This window comes from Leucoraja erinacea, unplaced genomic scaffold (genome assembly GCF_028641065.1).
Source record: "Leucoraja erinacea ecotype New England unplaced genomic scaffold, Leri_hhj_1 Leri_425S, whole genome shotgun sequence".
NCBI lineage: Eukaryota > Metazoa > Chordata > Chondrichthyes > Rajiformes > Rajidae > Leucoraja > Leucoraja erinaceus.
The window spans coordinates 71,528-87,558 of record NW_026576326.1 but is presented as its reverse complement, the minus strand read 5'-3'; positions in this window follow the sequence as shown (position 1 = coordinate 87,558).

The following is a 16,031-nucleotide window of genomic DNA, read 5'->3' as shown; positions in this document are numbered from 1 at the left end:
GGGCCCTGTACAACTGCAAAAGGACCTCTTTGTCTGTCCAAAGCAAGCGTTGTCTGCGGAGGGCGCTCAGCATCGCCAAGGACTGCTCTCACCCCAACCATGGACTGTTTACCCTCCTACCATCCGGGAGGCGCTACAGGTCTCTCCGTTGCCGAACCAGCAGGTCGAGGAACAGCTTCTTCCCGGCGGCTGTCACTCTACTAAACAACGTACCTCGGTGACTGCCAATCACCACCCCCCCCCACCCTGGACACTTATTATTATTTATTCAAATCATTTGCTATGTGGCTCTTCCAGGGAGATGCTAAATGCATTTCGTTGTCTCTGTACTGTACACTGACAATGACAATTAAAGTTGAATCTGAATCTGAATCTGAATCTGAATTTGCTCCGATATTCGATTCCTCTTGTTATGGAGGAGACCAGTTTTGGCGGGGGTGACCAGCAGGGACATTGAGGGCTGAATGGCCTGTTCCTGTGCCGATACATGATGTACATTTCACGTGCCCCCGTGACTCAGTACAAGCGGGCAGCGGGGGAGGGGCGCAGCTGGAACGGTGGGAGTCGGATTACACGTCTCCCAGCTGAGGGGGGCGGTGGGGGAGGGGGGGGGGAGGGAGGGGGGGCGGATATATCGGAACCTGCTGACAACGAGGGGCCCAAAATAACGGACTGACAAGAAGATTCCGGGATCCGTGGCTAAGTTAGGAAGCTTTATTTTGGCACCAAGTGTCGGAATGTCCTGACTGGTCATTAAATATCAGGTCAGGTGTGTGGGGGAGGGGAGGGGAGAGGGGGGGGGGGGGGAGGGGTATGGATGGTCTACCAAACTCACAATCCTCAATTAAGAATAAGTAGTAAGCCATTTAGAACGGAGACGAGGAAACACTTTTTCACACAGAGAGAGCGGTGAGTCTGTGGAATTCACTGCCTCAGGGGGCGGTGGAGGCCGGTTCTCTGGATGCTTTCAAGAGAGAGCTAGATAGGGCTCTTAAAGATAGTGGAGTCAGTGGATATGGGGAGAAGGCAGGAACGGGGTACTGATAAAAACATAGAAACATAGAAATTAGGTGCAGGAGTAGAGGCCATTCGGCCCTTCGAGCCTGCACCGCCATTCAATATGATCATGGCTGATCATCCAACTCAGTATCCCGTACCTGCCTTCTCTCCATACCCTCTGATCCCCTTGGCCACAAGGGCCACATCTAACTCCCTCTTAAATATAGCCAATGAACTGTGGCCTCGACTACCCTCTGTGGCAGAGAGTTCCAGAGATTCACCACTCTCTGTGTGAAAAAAGTTCTCCTCATCTCGGTTTTAAAGGATTTCCCCCTTATCCTTAAGCTGTGACCCCTTGTCCTGGACTTCCCCAACATCGGGAACAATCTTCCTGCATCTAGCCTGTCCAACCCCTTAAGAATTTTGTAGGAAGTTTCTATAAGATCACCCTCTCAATCTCCTAAATTCTAGAGAGTTGAGGCCACAACCATTGGTCTATCCAGTTAGATGTTCTTGTGGCTTGTGGGGATCTATGGAGAGAAGGAAGCGGTGGAGGATCAGGCGGATGATCACATTGAATCTGCGGTGCTGGACTCTGGCCAGAAGAGGCCTCTGCAGTCTGTCCGCGTTTTATTATTTCTGTCTGTGTTTTAATGTAGTTTTGATTTTTTTTTGTGTGTGTGTGTGGGGGAGGGGGGGGGGGTGGGGGGGGGGTGGGGAGGGTCCTTGATAAATCTCTCCCTGCACTGGAGACCCGAGGCTCGCGGGTTCCGTTGTCGATGGGGCCGCAACGAGGAGCGGCCCTCCAACAGGAAGAAGTTGGGACTCTGGTGCTACGACTCACCGTCGCCGTCGCGGGGCTGGCCGAGTCCAGAGCAGGTGGAGCGGTGGAGGAGCGCACAGACATGCGCCGCTGCTGCTACCGGAAGGGGCTCCAACGCAGGCTTGGACGGCGGCGCCGGGAAGCCCGCGGATCCGAAGAAGGGGGGGACCGATTTTCAGGGCTCTACAAACTTCCCCCGCCCGAGTTCTTGAAGGGCTCCTGGAGCAGGCTAGACATCACCGATTGTTCGCGGCTTGGAATGGGCAGGACTCTGCGAGCGCACACAAGGGGGCTCTAACACCAAGACCCGTGTGCGACCTCGCACCACCCGGCGTGGCTTTAATGGCCGCGGGAAAACCTTTTTCAGCCGGGGGCTTTTGAATTTGACTGGAATTCTCTGCCACAGGAGAGTGTTGTGGGAGACAAGTTTTCATTGGCTATCATTTAAGATGGAGTTAGATGTGTCCCTTGTGGCTAAAGGGATCAGGGGGTATGGAGAGAAGGCAGGTACGGGATACTGAGTTGGATGATCGGCCATGATCATATTGAATGGCGGTGCAGGTTCGAAGGGCCGAATGGCCTACTCCTGCACCTATTGTCTATGTTTCTATGTTTCCTGTGCTGTGCTGTCCTCCGTTCAGGGTATGGTCTAATGAAGGCTAGTACACACTCAATGGGCCGAATGGCTACTGTTCCTGCCTTCCCAATACTCGGTAGACGTCCTCGGAAGGTGCACTAACCTCGGGGTTAAAAGTGAGATTTGACGAAGGTTCTGTCGAAACTCGGAGTGGTCCCGTGAGGTCACGCGATATCTCCCAGAGGTTTCCAGTGGAGCCAGAACGAATGAAATCACTTATGGAATTGATTCGGAAAATGTCTCGGTTAAAAACGGCAACTCGTAAAACCCTCTGAAATACACCCCAACGTACTTTAGTAGCAGCAGCAGCAGCAGCAGCAGCAGCAGCATGGAAACATAGAAACATAGAAATTAGGTGCAGGAGTAGGCCATTCGGCCATTCGAGCCTGCACCGCCATTCAATATGATCATGGCTGATTATCCAACTCAGTATCCCGTACCTGCCTTCTCTCCATACCCCCTGATCCCCTTAGCCACAAGGGCCACATCTAACTCCCTCTTAAATATAGCCAATGAACTGACCTCAACTACCCTCTGTGGCAGAGAGTTCCAGAGATTCACCACTCTCTGTGTGAAAAAAGTTCTTCTCATCTCGGTTTTAAAGGATTCCCCTTTATCCTTAAGCTGTGACCCCTTGTCCTGGACTTCCCCAACATCGGGAGCAATCTTCCTGCATCTAGCCTGTCCAACCCCTTAAGAATTTTGTAAGTTTCTATAAGATCCCCTCTCAATGTTCTAAATTCTAGAGAGTATAAACCAAGTCTATCCAGTCTTTCTTCATAAGACAGTCCTGACATCCCAGGAATCAGTCTGGTGAACCGTCTCTGCACTCCCTCTATGGCAATAATGTCCTTCTTCAGATTTGGCGACCAAAACTGTACGCAATACTCCAGGTGTGGTCTCACCAAGACCCTGTACAACTGCAGTAGAACCTCTCTGCTCCTATACTCAAATCCTTTTGCAATGAAAGCAACAGGCCATTCAGGCCATCAAGCCCGTCCTATCACCTGTCCCAACACCTCCTCCCTCGACTCTGTCCGGGGACCCCCAATAGTCCTTTCCAGGCAGAGGCAGAGGTTCACCTGCATCTCCTCCAACCTCATCTGCTGTATCCGCTGTTCCAGGTGTGGGCTGGGCGATCGTTTCGCCATACGCCTCCGCTCAGTCCGCCAGGACCTCCCCGGGGGTGGGGGTGAGGATAGGGGAGGTGGTCATAGGGGAACCGAAAATTCTGGAGTTAGAATAAAGGGGAGGCCATTTGAGACTGAGGTGAGAAAAAGCTTTTTCACCCAGAGAGTTGTGAATTTGTGGAATTCCCTGCCACAGAGGGCACAGTGGAGGCCAAGTCACTGGATGGATTTAAGAGAGAGTTAGATAGAGCTCTAGGGGGTAGTGGAGTCAAGGGATATGGGGAGAAGGCAGGCACGGGTTATTGATAGGGGACGATGATCATATCACAATGAATGGCGGTGCAGGCTCGAAGGGCTGAATGGCCTCCTCCTGCACCTATTTTCTATGTTTCTATGTTTCTATCTCCCAGTTGCCAAACACTTCAACTCCCCCTCCCATTCCCACACTGTGACCTTTCTGTCCTGGGCCTCCTCTACTGTCAGAGTGAGGCCCAGCGCAAATTGGAGGAGCAGCGCCTCATATTTCACTTGGGTAGTTTACACCCCAGCGGTATGAACATTGACTTCTCTAACGTCAGGTAGCCCCTCTCTCTCCCCATCTCTCCCCCACCCTAGTTGGCGTACCAGCTTCAATAGACAATAGACAACAGGTGTAGGAGTAGAGGCCATTTGGCCCTTCGAGCCAGCACCGCCATTCAATGTGATCATGGCTGATCATCCCCAATCAGTACCCCGTTCCTGCCTTCTCCCCATATCCCCTGACTCCGCTATCTTTAAGAGCCCCATCCAGCTCTCTCTTGAAAGCATCCAGAGAACCGGCCTCCACCGCCCTCTGTGAGGCAGAGAATTCCACAGACTCACAACTCTCTGTGAGAGAAAAAGTGTTTCCTCGTCTCCGTTCTAAATGGCTTACCCCTTTTTCTTAAACTGTTTGTGTGTGGCCCCTGGTTCTGGACTCCCCCAACATCGGGAACGTGTTTCCTGCCTCTAGCATGTCCAAACTCTTAATAATCTTATATGTTTCAATAAGATTCCCTCTCATCCTTCTAAACTCCAGAGTGTACAAGCCCAGCCGCTCCATTCTCTCAGCATATGACAGTCCCGCCATTCCGGGAATTAACCTGGTGAACCTTCATAGTCATCTTGTTTAGTCTCACTGTCTGTAACTGGTTTTCACTTGAGCCCACAGCTAACAATGGCCTGGTTCCTTCATCATCAGTACTTTTCTGCATATCTTTCCTTCATTTGTTCCACATCTCTCTACATCCCCATCTATATCTCTCGCCTCCCTCTCTCCTGACACTCAGCCTGAGGAAGGGTCTTGACCCGAAACCTCACCCATTTTTTTTCTCCACAGTTACTCCAGCACTTTGTGTCTATCTTCGGTTTAAGCCAGCACCTGCAGTTCCTTTCTACACGATCACACCTCACGCTGCCTCGGCAAGGCCAGCGGCATCATCAAGGACCAGTCTCACCCCCTCATCGTCACTCCCTCTTCTCCCCTCTCCCATCGGGCGAGAGTACAGAACTCTCTGTGTGAAAAAACCAACGTTTTTAAACACACATCCTTACACACCCTCCCTGGACTTCATCGGGAACAATTTCTTCTAGCCTGTCCGGCCTTAAGTTAAGTTTCAGGCCTCTCAATCTTCTGAATTCTAGAGAGTATAAACCAAGTCTATCCAGTCTTCCTTCATAGAGACAGTCCTGACTCCCAGGAATCAGTCTGGGAAGACTCCCTCTATGGCAATAACTCCTCAGATTTGGAGACCAAAACTGTACGCAATACTCCAGGTGTGGTCTCACCAAGACCACACCTGGCTCCAGCACTTTGTGTCTATCTTCGGTTTAAGCCAGCACCTGCAGTTCCTTTCCACACGATCACACCCCACGCTGCCTCGGCAAGGCCAGCAGCATCATCAGGGACCAGTCTCACCCCCCTCATGGTTGTCTTTCCCCGCTGACAGAAGTGTGTGAAAACCAAGCACACACGCACACACCTATTCAGGGACAGTTTCTTCCGGCCAGGCTGAACCGTCCTTACTAAAGCGGGACCTCCCATCCAGCCAGACCTCGGACTATACACAGGAGCCCACCCACCCCCTGCACAAGTCGGAATCTGAATCTGATTCTGAATCTGAACAAAGCTTTTCACTGTACCTCGGTACACGGGGCAATGAACTAAACGTAGGTGAGGGGGGCAGAGTTGAAAAGAGGTGAGGGGGGCAGAGTTATAGAAACAGGCCCTTCGGCCCTACTTGCCCACACCGGCCAACATTAGTCCCACCTGCCCACATTTGGTCCATATCCCTTCAGTCCGAAGAAGGGTTTCGGCCCGAAACATTGCCTATTTCCTTCACTCCATAGATGCTACTGCACCCGCTGAGTTTCTCCAGCATTTTTGTCTACCTTCGATCTTCCAGCATCTGCAGTTCCTTCTTGGACCCATCCCTTCAAACCTGTTCTATCCATGTACCTGTCTAATGTTGGGATAGTCCCAGCCTCAACTACCTCATCTGGCAGCTGGTTCCATACACCCACCACCCTCTGTGTGAAGAGGTTACCCCTCAGATTCCTATTAAATCTTTTCCCCTTCACCTTGAACCTGTGTCCTCTGGTCCTCGATTCCCCTACTCTGGGCAAGAGACTCTGCATCTACCCGATCTATTCCTCTCATGATTTTGTACACCTCTATAAGATCGCACCCCTCATCCTCCTACGCCTCAAGGAATAGAGACCCAGCCTACTCAACCTCTCCCTGTAGCTCACACCCTCTAGTCCTGGCAACATCCTCTCTGCGCCCTTTTGAGTTTGACAACATCTTGCCTATAACACGGTGCCCAGAACTGAACACGACACAGATTGTGTTAGGGTGGTTCAGTTGCCTGATAACAGCTGGGACGAAACTGTCTCTTAAAGCTAAGCCCGTTAATCTTTGACATTTTCATTCTGGAAAAAAGGTTCTGACTGTCCACCCTGTTTAGGCCTCTAAGAGTTGTATATATTTCCATCAGTTCGCTCCCCAAGGTAGATAAAAATGCTGGAGAAACTCAGCGGGTGAGGCAGCATCTATGGAGCGAAGGAGTAGGCGACGTTTCGGGTCGAGACACAAAGGGGTGGAAATCTCAGGGGGGGACAGGGGGGACACATCCCCCCCCCCCCCCCCATGTTTTGTCATCCGTATTTTAAAACTCGGTAAAAAAAAATCTATAAAAAATCTCCGCTTTCCGCAAGACAGTGGGGGGTGGGACTGATGATCGAGGGCGGCGATTGGACGAGGGAGACGTCAGTCAGCAGGCAAGGGGGGCGGGACATGATGTTTCGGCGCGATGATTGGAGGAAGGAGGTGTCGGGTCAGAGGCGGAGGTAAGTTGGGGGTGGGTGGGACTGAGGATAGGGCGCAGTGATTGGAGGAGGGAGACGTCCTGGTGGAGCAAAGATCATAGAGTGGAGCTTGAATGGGCCCGTTCGAGGGGCCTTTCATCGCCCAGGGCGGATTATAATCAGAATTTTCCACCGCCCCGCGGTCAAATTGCCGCGTCGAGGCGATGGAGGCTCCCGATGTTGAAGCTCCCGTGGCCGATGAAAGGCCCCGTGAACGGGCCGACTCAAGCCCCACGATTCTGGGCGGACGAAGCTGCCGTTGCTGGAGTCGGGAGTCGGTCACCAACCAGGTCAGTTACCGATGTTACCGTCCACAGGGCCCACGGCCGAAACCTCACGTATGTGTGCGCATTCGGGCACGCAGCTGCCAAGAAATTGTGTCCCCCCCATGTTTTGATAGTGATTTCCGTGCTAGACGTCGCCTATTTCCTTCGCTCCATAGACACTGCCTCACCCGCTGAGTTTCTCCAGCACTTTTGTCTACATTTCCATTTTTCCAGCATCTGCAGTTCCTTCTTAAACAGTTCCCCCCCCCCCCCCCCCCGTCTAATAAATTGGTCGGATTCAAATATGATTTCTCTTTCACAAAACCTGGCCCGATGCCTTGAATGTTTCCAATATCACGGCCAGCACGGTGGCACAGCGGTAGAGTTGCTGCCTCACAGCGGCAGAGGCCCGGGTTCGATCCCGACTACGGGCGCTGTCTCTACGGAGTTTGGACGTTCTCCCCCCGACCAGCGTGGGGTTTCTCCGGGTGATCCGGTTTCCTCCCACACTCCAAAGACGTGCAGGTTCAGGTTCAAGTTCAAGTGAGTTTATCGTCATGTGTCCCTGTATAGGACAATGAAATTTTTGCTTTGCTTCAGCACAACAAAACATAGTAGGCATTGACTACAGAACAGATCAGTGTGTCCATATACCATAATATAAATATACACACACATGAATAAATAAACTGGTAAAGTGCAAATAACAGAAAGTGGTTATTAATGTTCAGAGTTTTGTCCGAGCCAGGTTTAATAGCCTGATGGCTGTGGGGAAGTGGCTATTCCTGAACCTGGACGTTGCAGTCTTCAGGCTCCTGTACCTTCTACCTGAAGGTAGCAGGGAGATGAGTGTGTGGCCATGATGGTGTGGGTCCTTGATGATACTGCCAGCCTTTTTGAGGCAGCGACTGCGATAAATCCCCTCGATGGAAGGGAGGTCAGAGCCGATGATGGACTGGGCAGTGTTTACTACTTTTTGTAGTCTTTTCCTCTCCAGGACGCTCAAATTGCCGAACCAAGCCACGATGCAACCGGTCAGCATGCTCTCGACTGTGCACCTGTAGAAGTTAGAGAGAGTCCTCCTTGACAAACCGACTCTCCGTAATCTTCTCAGGAAGTAGAGGCGCTGATGAGTTTTCTTGATAATTGCGTTAGTGTTCTCGGACCAGGAGAGATCTTCAGAGATGTGCACGCCCAGGAATTTGAAGCTCTTGTCCCTTTAGTAGGGTTATTAGCCTCGATAAAATTGTAAATTTGTCCCGAGTGTGTGGAGGACTATTATAGTAATCGCTGGTCGGCATGGACTTGGTGGGCTGAAGGGCCTGTTTCCGCGCTGTATCTTCAAAGTATAAAATCTGAAGTCTAACGGTGATGTTTTGGGTCGGGACCCTTCCTTGGGCTGTTTGGGGAAGGAGAGGAGAAAGCTAGAACAGGGGTCTCAATCCCACCTGACTTTCAGCGTTCTTCCCACCCACTACACCCGAAACGTCACCTATCCACGTTCTCCACAGATGCTGCCTGACCCGCTGAGTTACTCCAGCACTCTGTGAAACGTCACCTATCCATGTTCTCCACAGATGCTGCCTGACCCGCTAAGTTACTCCAGCACTCTGTGAAAGGCAGCATCTGTGGAGAACATGGATAGGTGACGTTACACAGAGGGCTGGAGTAACTCAGTGGGTCAGGCAGCATCTGTGGAGAACATGGAAAATCGAAGGTAGACAAAAGTGCTGGAGTAACTCAGCGGGTGCAGCAGCATCTATGGAGCGAAGGAAATAGGTAACGTTTCGGCCCGAAACCCTTCCGGGTTTCGGCCCGAAACGTTGCCTATTTCCTTCCGGGTTTCGGGCCGAAACGTTGCCTATTTCCTTCGCTTCATTGATGCTGCTGCACCCGCTGAGTTACTCCGGCACTTTGTGAAACGTCACCTATCCATGTTCTCCACAGATGCTGCCTGACCCGCTGAGTTACTCCAGCACTCTGTGAAACGTCACCTATCTCTAGATGCTTTCAAGAGAGAGCTGGATAGGGCTCTTAAAGATAGCGGAGTCAGGGGATATGGGGAGAAGGCAGGAACGGGGTACTGATTGGGGATGATCCACGCGTTATAGAGCCTCAACTATAAGGCTAGTGGCATGAAGTCTGAAGGGAAGAAATTATGTTGAATGGAGAGTGTGACAGTTTAGAGAGTTATTGCAGAGGTCAAGGTACTTTGCTTTAGACTTTAGACTCTAGAGATGCAATAGACAACGGACGATAGACAACAGGTGCAGGAGTAGAGGCCATTCGGCCCTTCGAGCCAGCACCGCCATTCAATGTGATTGTGGCTGATCATCCCCAATCAGTGCCCCGTTCCTGCCTTCTCCCCATGTCCCCTGGCTCCGCTAGCTTTAAGAGCCCTATCTAGCTCTCTCTTGAAAGCATCCAGAGAACCGGCCTCCACCGCCCTCTGTGAGGCAGAGAATTCCACAGACTCACCACTCCCTGTGAGAAAAAGTGTTTCCTCGTCTCCGTTCTAAATGGCTTACCCCTTATTCTTAAACTGAAACATAGAAACATAGAAAATAGTTGCAGGAGTAGAGGCCATTCGGCCCTTCGAGCCTGCACGGCCATTCAATATGATCATGGCTGATCATCCAACTCAGTATCCCGTACCTGCCTTCTCTCCATACCCCCTGAAAAAGTGTTTCCTCATCTCCGTTCTAAATGGCTTTACCCCTTATTCTTAAACTGTGTGTGTGTGGCCCCTGGTTCTGGACTCCCCCAACAACATCGGGAACATGTTTCCTACCCCTTATTCTTAAGGGACATAAGGAATCGGAGTAGAATTAGGCCATTCGGCCCATCAAGTCTACTCCGCCGTTCAATCACGGCTGATCTATCTCTCCCTCCTTAACCCCATTCTCCTGCCTTCTCCCCGTAACCCCAGACACCCGTACTGATCAAGAATCTGTCTATCTCTGCCTCAAGAATATCCACTGACTTGTGGCCTCCACACTCCAAAGACATGCAGGTTAGTGGATTAATTGGCTTGGAGTAAATCTAAAATGTACATTTGAAAAAAAAATATAATTGTATTTATTAAAAGTAGTGTACATTACAATAATATAAGCCAAAAATAAAATCATATATTTCCTGTACCACTTCATATCTCATGTGTGAAAGAGACCCGGGTTCGATCCCGACTACGGGCGCTGTCTGTACGGAGTTTGCACGTTCTCCCCGTGACCTGCTTTCCGGGCTTTCTCCGAGATCCGAAAGAAAGCGAATGGTATGTTGGCAAAAGGATTTGAGTATAGGAGCAGGGAGGTTCTACTGCAGTTGTACAGGGTCTTGGTGAGACCACACCTGGAGTATTGCGTACAGTTTTGGTCTCCAAATCTGAGGAAGGACATTATTGCCATAGAGGGAGTGCAGAGACGGTTCACCAGACTGATTCCTGGGATGTCAGGACTGTCTTATGAAGAAAGACTGTGGATAGACTTGGTTTATACTCTCTAGAATTTAGGAGATTGAGAGAGGGATCTTATAGAAACTTACAACATTCTTAAGGGGTTGGACAGGCTAGATGCAGGAAGATTGCTCCCGATGTTGGGGAAGTCCAGAACAAGAGGTCACACAGTTTAAGGATAAGGGGGAAATCCTTTAAAACCGAGATGAGGAGAACTTTTTTCACACAGATAGTGGTGAATCTCTGGAACTCTCTGCCACAGAGGGTAGTTGAGGCCACAGTTCATTGGCTATATTTAAGAGGGAGTTAGATGTGGCCCTTGTGGCTAAGGGGATCAGGGGGTATGGAGAGAAGGCAGGTACGGGATACTGAGTTGGATGATCAGCAATGATCATATTGAATGGCGGTGCAGGCTCGAAGGGCCGAATGGCCTCTACTCTTACACCTAATTTCTATGTTTCTATGTTTCTATTTTCGGTTTCCTCTTGTACATTCTGTGGAGTTTAGAAGGATGAGAGGGGATCACATTGAAACATATAAGATTATTAAGGGCTCGGACACGCTAGAGGCAGGAAACATGTTCCCGGATGTTGGGGGGGGAGGAGTCCAGAGACAGGGTAGCAAGTGTGTGAAAGAGTGTTAAAAAAAAAGACCCTTAGACACAACAAATTCGAACGCAAGTTAAGAAGTAAGCCATAGAGAAAGAAAAACAGAATCAGAAAACAGACGATATATTAAATGTTAAAAAAAGAGATTAAAGGGATATACCAACTTCGTATTTAAATGTCAATTTAAATGTAAAATTGTCCCTAGTGTGTGTGTGGAACTTCAGGAAGTCCAGGGGCGGCACGCACACCCCCATCCACATTAACGGGACGGAGGTGGAACGTGTTTCCAGCTTCAGGTTCCTGGGAGTCAACATCTCCGATGACCTCTCTTGGACCCACAATACCTCTACTCTGATCAAGAAGGCTCATCAGCGTCTCTTCTTCCTGAGGAGACTGAAGAAGGTCCATCTGTCTCCTCAGATCCTGGTGAACTTCTACCGCTGCACCATCGAGAGCATCCTTGCCAACTGCATCACAGTATGGTATGGCAACTGCTCTGTCTCCGACCGGAAGGCACTGCAGAGGGTGGTGAAAATTGCCCAACGCATCACCGGTTCCACGCTCCCCTCCATTGAGTCTGTCCAAAGCAAGCGCTGTCTGCGGAGGGCGCTCAGCATCGCCAAGGACTGCTCTCACCCCAACCATGGACTGTTTACCCTCCTACCATCCGGGAGGCGCTACAGGTCTCTCCGTTGCCGAACCAGCAGGTCGAGGAACAGCTTCTTCCCGGCGGCTGTCACTCTACTCAACAACGTACCTCGGTGACTGCCAATCACCCCCCCCCCCCCGGACACTTATTATTATTTATTCAAATCATTTGCTATGTCGCTCTTCCAGGGAGATGCTAAATGCATTTCGTTGTCTCTGTACTGTACACTGACAATGACAATTAAAATTGAATCTGAATCTGAATCTGAATGTGAGTGTGTGTATAGGGTAGTGTTAATGTCCAGGGATCGCTGGTCGGCGTGGACTCGATGGGCCGAAGGGCCTGTTTCCGCGCTGTATCTCTGGACTGTAACTTTAACTGACTTACAAAATTCTTAAGGGGTTGGACAGGCTAGATGCAGGAAGATTGTTCCCGATGTTGGGGAAGTCCAGAACAAGGGGTCACAGCTTAAGGATAAAGGGGAAATCCTTTAAAACTAAGATGAGAAGAACTTTTTTCACACAGAGAGTGGTGAATCTCTGGAACTCTCTGCCACAGAAGGTAGTCGAGGCCAGTTCATTGGCTATATTTAAGAGGGAGTTAGATGTGGCCCTTGTGGCTAAAGGGATCAGGGGGTTTGGAGAGAAGGCAGGTACAGGATACCGAGTTGGATGATCAGCCATGATCATATTGAATGGCGGTTCGGTGGCACTCCTAATTTTCTCTATGTTTCTATGCTGGAGGTCATTTGTTCACCAGACATGATGCGGGGCACCCCATCCTCTCCAGGATAAATCACCGTTTTCCCCCCCATCGCGATTACCGAATAAGGAGGAATCTCGCCGTGCCAACTCTGTCTCATGATGTCAGTGGCACTCCGAGCCAACCCCGCACAAGATAGCATTCCTAATAAGATGAACGTTTGCAGAGGAGAATGAGTTATCCACTTAAACAAACTGCTCCTGTAATGTACACAGATTTAGAGCACTGGGGTCATGAAATGATACAGCACAGAGAAGGCATCACAGGAGCGGGGGGAGAGAGAGAGAGAGAGAGAGAGAGAGAGAGAGAGAGAGAGAGAGAGAGAGAGAGAGAGAGAGAGAGAGAGAGAGAGAGAGAGAGAGAGAGAGAGAGAGAGAGAGAGGGAGGGAGGGGAGAGAGAGAGAGAGAGAGGGGGGGAGAGAGGGAGAGAGAGAGAGAGGGGGAGGTAGAGAGAGAGAGGAGGGGGAGGGAGACAGATAGAGAGTTTGTTGCTGAAGTAGGATTGAGGTCATTGTGGGAAGGAACTGCAGATGCTGGTTTACACCGAAGATAAACACAGAGTGCTGGAGTAACTCAGCGGGACAGGCAGCATCTCTGGAGAACATGGATGTTTTGGGTCAAGACCCTTCTTTAGACTCAGAAAAAGTGTCTGAAGGGTCTCGACGCGGAAAAGTCGCCCGTTCCTTCTCTCCAGAGATGCTGCCTGTCCCGCTGAGTTATTCCAGGTGCAGACTACATGTCTTCTAAGATAGACACAAAATGTCTTCTTCGAAGACTATTGAAGAGGTCTTTGAATTGTCTGAAACCAGTTGGAAAGAAGCTGTGTTTAAGAGGGAAATGCTGGAGAATCGAAGGTTACACAAAAAAGCTGGAAAACCTCAGCGGGTGAAGCAACATCTATGGAGCGAAGGAAATAGGCAACGTTTCGGGCCGAAACCCTTCGAAGGAAATAGGCAACGTTTGGGGGGCCGAAAACCTTAAGGGTTTCGGCCCGAAACGTTGCCTATTTCCTTCGCTCCATAGATGCTGCTGCACCCGCTGAGTTTCTCCAGCTTTTTTGTGTAACCTTCGAAAGAAGCTGTTCCTGAAGCTGGTGGTACAGGATTTGAAGCATTTTTATCAGGACTGGAGAGAAGAGGGCATCACGGAGGTGCAGCGGTAGGCGTTGCTGCCTTACCTAGCGCCCTAGAACCGAAATCAGCATCAGGGTTAAACGCTGATTGCGGGTGCTGTAACAGAGTGCATCTGATCTGTCTGTGCGGAGTTTGCACGTTCTCCCCGTGACCTGCGTGGGCTTTCTCCGGCTGCTCCGGTTTCCTCCCACACTCCAAAGACGTGCGGGTTTGCAGATCAATTGGCCTCTGCAAAATTGTAAATTGTCCCCAGTGTGTGTGGCATAGTGTTAGTGTCGGCACGGACTCGATGGGCCGAAGGGCCAGTTTCCGCGCTGTTTCGCTGACAGTCCTTAAAAAGTCTAAAAGAGAATAAGAGACATAGAAACATATTTTGTAAGTTTCTCTCTGTGTGAAAACATGTTTTTCTCATCTCGGTCCTAAAAGACTTCCCCCTTATCCTTAAACTGTGTGACCCCTTGTCCTGGACTTCCCCAACATCGGGAACAATCTTCCTGCATCTAGCCTGTCCAACCCCTTAAGAGTTTTGTAAGTTTCTATAAGATCCCCCCCTCAATCTTCTAAATTCTAGCGAGTACAAGCCGAGTCTATCCAGTCTTTCTTCATATGAAAGTCATGCCATCCCAGGAATCAGTCTGGTGAACCTTCTCTGTACTCCCTCTATGGCAAGAATGTCTTTCCTCAGATTAGGAGACAAAAACTGTAGGCAATACTCCAGGTGTGGTCTCACCAGGACCCTGTGTGACTGCAATAGACAATAGACAATAGGTGCAGGAGTAGGCCATTCGGCCCTTCGAGCCAGCACCGCCATTCAATGTGATCGTGGCTGATCATCCCCAATCAGCACCCCGTTCCTGCCTTCTCCCCATATCCCCTGACTCCGCTATTTTTAAGAGCTCTCTGTTGAAGGCATGACTGGGGTGTGACTGGCCCTTGTAACTCAGCGGGTCAGGCAGCATCTCTGGAGAACATGAATAGGTGACGTTTCGGGTCGAGTTCTTTCTTCAGACAGAAGTTTAGTTTCAGTTCATTTTAGCTCAGTTATACTCGATTTTGACTCCATCTGTAGCAGAGAGTGTGTCTGTCTGTACGGAGTTTGCACGTTCTCCCCGTGACCGGCGTGGGTTTTCTCCGAGATCTTCGGTTTCCTCCCACACTCCAAAGGCGTGCGGGTTTGTAGGTTAATTGGCTTGGTGTGAGTGGCAATTGTCCCTAGTGTGTGTCGGATGGTGTTAGCGTGCGGGGACCGTGGTCGGCGCAGATTCCGTGGGCCGAGGGGCCACAAAATCCGTGCCGTATAATCTCCAAACTAAAATAACACACCAGTGCTGTGCGCCCTGCAGGGCATCCATCTTGGGAAGCAGCACCAAGCAGCGACTGAGTCGATGGGGTTAATCGAACAATCGCTGCACTCCCCCCACCACCACACTCCCTTTTCTCACATCAGGCCGGCTGTAAAAGGCAAGGAATTCTTCCCGGGAGAATTCCTGACGTGATTTATCCGGCAGCCAGGCAGCCTTGAATATTTCTTGAAGCAAAAAAACATTTATTTCCAGGAGTCACTAGTCACCGATTCCAACATCATCAGAGTGGATGTGCAGTGGCTGAGCCTGACCATTGACAGCAGACAACAATGCTGGAGGAACTCAGCGGGTGAGGCAGCATCTATGGGGCGAAGGAATAGGTGACGTTTCGGGTCGAGACCCTTTTACAAGTCACTTCAAGTCACTTATAATTCTATAGCAGATTTAAAAAACAACTCTCGTTGGCCAAAGGGCTTTACATTGGTGGAGGTACTAATGTTATACAACAGTGGTTCATAGATTAAGTACATACATAAATACACACATATAGCCCTCCCTCAGAGGACGTCAAGAAAGGCTTGGGAGTAGAGATGAGTTTTAAGTTCTTATAGAAACGTACAAAATTCATAAGGGGTTGGACAGGCAAGAGGTACAGAAGTGTGAAAACGAACGCACACACACCTCCAGATGCAGGGACAGTTTCTTCCCGGCTGTTATCAGGCAACTGAACCTTCATAGCAAAAGGATTTGAGTATAGGAGCAGGGAGGTTCTACTGCAGTTGTACAGGGTCTTGGTGAGACCACACCTGGAGTATTGCGTACAGTTTTGGTCTCCAAATCTGAGGAAGGACATTCTTGCCATAGAGGGAGTGCAGAGAAGGTTCA